We start from the raw sequence: 4,936 nt of genomic DNA, 5'->3' as shown, positions 1-4,936 counted from the left end.
TGTGCTCTTCCGATCTATTCTGCAGAATAATTAGAGAAATCATATTCTAAAAGATTAAGGTAGAAAAATCAATAGTTTACGTCTTACGAGATATTTTATACTTTACCTTGTCATATTTCGACATAAAATATAAAATATTTTGTAAACTATTGATTTCTTGATAATGATATCTTAATACTTTTAGACACAAAATGAGATGAACCAGTTAGTAATAATAAAGAAAACACAGTTATTTAAAAAAAAAAAGTAGTTTCATATTGCAAATTGTATAATTTTTTTGTAAAGCAACTAAGTTTTTTCTTTACACTAATCGATTCATCTCATTATTCTATGTTACTCCCTGAAAGTATTAATGTACTATTAGCAAAAAAATCAATAATTTACAAGATATTTCACATTTTATATCGAAATATAACATGATAAAGTATAAAATATCTCATAAACTATTGATTTTTCGAAAATTCTACCTTAACACTTTTAGATGCAGAATAATTAGAGGAATCATTATTATGTTAAACAAATTAAATAAAACTACTTAAAAAAGTGGAAATGACCTTCATATTTTTTTGGCACCTCCATCTAAAAAAAACGATGTGAAATACGTCCCTTTCGAAGATGTTTAACTTTCATCTGAAACATTTTTCCGTATCATCAAAAATAAGTGAGATATTCAATGTGCTCGATTTAAGTGGACCATCCTGTATATAGACACTAAAATATCAAAGTTATATCATTTTTTAAAAATAAAATCATTATTTTTTATCTACAAAACTAGTTAAAAATTATTATCGTATAAAATTCTCAATATCCCTAAAGATAAGTAAAAAGTCTAAAGACGGAATTGAGACTATTAAACATGAAGATTGAGATTATCGATTTAAGAGATAGAAGATGTCCAATCACATTAAGATTGCGATGTAACTGATATTATATGGCGGTCAATTTAATTTAAGAATTGTAGAATAAAATAATATCGTGCAAATATAAAAATAAAAAAAAAGAAATAAAAGAAAAAAATATAACTATTTCTCTTTTACTCTTATTATAATAGTTGTAAAAGAGGAACCGCGGAGAAATCATCGTTGTGCATGGATAAATCTTTATCTTTAAAAAAGAAGAGTAGAGGCCTGCCTCTCTCATAAAAAAAATCTTAACAATATTGCTTTGTTGATTATATTGCATTAACAAAACGTAAATTAACCCTTTTTGCTTTCTACTAACGTCACGTGTTATCACATGACCAAAAAGTCGCCAAGCCATTAGCTAATATTGCGATTAAAGATTAGGAAAACAAAACAGAGCTCTAATTTCAATCTGTAATCTTAATCATTGTTTTCATCTAATTGGTCAAAATTTAATCTCCAATATGGAAGCTCAATTTTAATGCATAATCCGGACTTAATGCAATTTAGAAAAAAAAAAAAAGAAAATATATATTTTTAATGGTGTATTTATATTTAGAGAGTTACGATATAATATTTCAAGCAGTTCATTAAATTATCACACAGAAAGAACAATTTTGCTGAATCCAGATCTAAAAATAATTATTGTTTAATAATAATTATTGTTTAATAATGTAAAATAATTTTGTGCGAAAGTCAAAATGATTGCTAGAATATTAAAACGTTTTATAGCAATGCTTATCAGTTTTAACATTCCGACACATTATTTTGATGATTTCACAAAAAATTATTTTCAGATCTGTTTTTAGCAAAACTTTTAGAACTTTCAACAAAATTGTTCTTTTCGTGCATGTTTGTCAAAAAAAAAGCAAAACCCATTTACAATTTTATTGTCAGATATATATTACGACTTTTAATTCTCCTAAATCTCCCGAGAATTTTCTGTTACCGATTTAAATCTTTCGACAATTCCCATTTTAATAACGAACCTTTTAAGATAACTGGATTATAGAATGTCTGCGCTTTGATGTGTTCCCGAAAACGTAATTCCGCTGACATTTCGCGTACGGAAAGCTCTGGGGAAAGCCGTAATTTCGTCGAGGATAAAAACGTTCGATTCCGACGTCGTACTTCAGCGTAGAAGCATCCACCAACTGCCCGTCGGAACATCCCTCGAACATACTGCGATATTGGTTTTTGGAGCAGCTCGCCAATGGAAATTGGAGTTCGACCCTGCATTTTTTTCCGATAATTGCAACCTGTATACGCGTTGCCTTGACAGTAGCGAACGAAACTATCTAAATAGTAAAAGTATCGAAGACCTTTAAAGTCTGTCGAATTACTCGAATGTGATGTAATGCGAATTTAATGCGACTAGGATCAATGACGATGCTGAAATGTATTGTATACATATATTGTGCTTACAATACTTGCAAGTACACAAGTATTTGCTTCGATTGTCTACAAATGCACTCAGAGAGAAAGACAGTGGTAGCAACTATGAAGCCCGACAACCATACAAGTTTTATATATAGAATTAATGTACATATAGTTAAATAAACTATTTCATTACTTATTAGTTCTCTCGTAATTATTCAGTTTCAATTCGAATAACTATAAAATAACTTATTCAAACTAACAAGTACATTAATTCTGTATGTAAAGCTTGTACAATTGTCATCTTTATAGTTATCAGTATCACTATATGTTTTTGTTTGAGTGCGCAACATAAGATACTATAAGCTTTCAAACTAATTACTTCGGTTTAATAGTGGAGATAATTAATTAAGCAAAAAATAATTAATTAAAGCAAAAAGCGACTAGCAAAAAGCTAATCTTCTCCATAATAGACGGTAATAATCTTGTAATAAAACGCTTTCTTGTAAAATAAACATTTCTTTTTATCCAATAGTTTAATATGACCAACATTTATAACTTCGACTTCTATCTGCAATGAAAAAAGAAAATTGCAATTGCTATAAATTTAACTATAATATACATTTTCGGTACCGGTTATATATATTTATGTATATTTGTTTGATAGAACTATAAATATAATAATTATTACTACACGGAAAGAACAATTTTGCTAACTCCAGATCTGAAAATAATTTTTGTTCAATAATCAAAATAATTTTGTGCAAAAGTCAAAGTGATTGCTAGCATATCAAAACGTTTTATAGCAATACTATCAGTCTTAACATTCCAATAAATTATTTTGATGATTCAACAAAAAACTATTTTCAGATCTGTTTTTAGCAAAATTTTTAGACCTTTCAACAAAATCTTTTCGTTCTTTCCGTGTAACATTAGCAATAATAAATATAAAAACCTATAAAAGTAATAATTATAAAAATGGAGCTTCTAATCATAATTATTTTACCATGCTATTATAGTGACAAAAACACTTTTCTCTTAATGTTAAAGTCACATACAATCATTAAAACATCGCGGCAATTAACGTTTTTAATTCTCGGCGAATTCAACTTACAACTTCCTTGCCGTTCTGTCAATAACAGTTCGCTCAGTATGTTCCGCTGTCAAGTGCGTTATACTTCGATTTAATAGTGGAGATAATTAATTAACCAAAAAAATAATTAATTAAAGCAAAAAGCGAATAGCGGAAAGCCGATCTTCTCCATAATAGAATGTAATTAATAATCTTGTAATAAAATGCTTTCTATAGAATAAACAATTTTTCTAATAGCTTAATTAGGCCAACAGTTATAAATTCGACTTCTGTCCGCACTAAGAGAAAAAAAATGATTGTAATTGCTATAATTTACAGTCATTTTCGGTGTCGGCTATATGTATATTTGTTTGGTAGAATTATAAATATAATATTTATTACGATAACATTAGCAATAATAACTATAAAAAAACCTATAAAAGTGAAGTTTCTACACGGAAAAAACGATTTTGTTGAAAGATCTAAAAAATTTGCTAAAAATAGGTCTGAAAATAATTTTTTGTTGAATCATCAAAATAATTTGTTGAAATGTTAAAACTGATAAGCATTGCTAAAAAAACGTTTTGATATTCTAGCAATCACTTTAACTTTCACACAAAATTATTTTGATTATTGAACAAAAATTATTTTCAGATCTGGATTCAGCAAAATTGTTCTTTCCGTGTAATCATAATTATTTTACCATGCTATTATAGTGATAAAAACATGAAACATTTTTCTCTTAATGTTACCATCACATACAATAATTAAAACATCGCAGCAACGTTTTCAATTCTCCACGAATTCAACTTGAAACTTCCTTGCGGTTCTGTCAATAACAGTTCGCTCAGTATTTTCCGCTTCCAAGTGCGTTGTAATGAACCGAGCTATCCGCTTCAACAAGCGCGCGCAAAAGGAGCCTGTAAACATACTTTCGCGCGGTCGACGAGGAATCGATTGTTGAAAGCGGTCGAAATGAATGGTAGTGCATGTCCGACGACACTCCACTCCCGCGGCGGGATCGATGGGCCCGAGTGCCGCGTGTACATTCATTATTCATTTTCAAGGCTCACCCTCGGTTATTCCGCGCTCGCTGACCAAACCGTAGAGAACTTTCGGTGCTCTAGATTTTCTTTTCGCCGCAAAACGGTCGGCGGTTGCGGTCGGGGAGCCCCAAAAGCTCCCGTCTAAAGTGTATGCCGCTTTAGGCGCTGGCACGCGAGAACACGACGAAGCACTGCTTTAATAATAATACTTGAGGAATGTTTGCCAGATTGCGGAGAGACGCTAACAACTATATCTAATTAAATACTTTTGCCATTATGTTTCTTTTTATGTGTCTACGTTAAGAATCTCTTGTTAGTTAGAACAGAATATTTATTTACTTCGGCTTACAAGCAAAGAAGGAATTTGGTTAACATATATCCATCCATCTTTTCTATTTTTTGGCATTTAAAATCTAATAATTAACAGATCTGTGCTTACAATATTTCTTATGTCATTCTATCTCATCTTATACAATCTTACTACAGTCTTTTACTTCTGAACATTTTCCTACCTTCTCTTTACCTCCCTTCACTTTTAA

The sequence above is a fragment of the Wasmannia auropunctata genome, unplaced genomic scaffold, assembly GCF_000956235.1.
Source record: "Wasmannia auropunctata unplaced genomic scaffold, wasmannia.A_1.0 LD334703.1, whole genome shotgun sequence".
In the NCBI taxonomy this organism is placed as follows: domain Eukaryota; kingdom Metazoa; phylum Arthropoda; class Insecta; order Hymenoptera; family Formicidae; genus Wasmannia; species Wasmannia auropunctata.
This window is presented reverse-complemented; position numbering follows the sequence as displayed.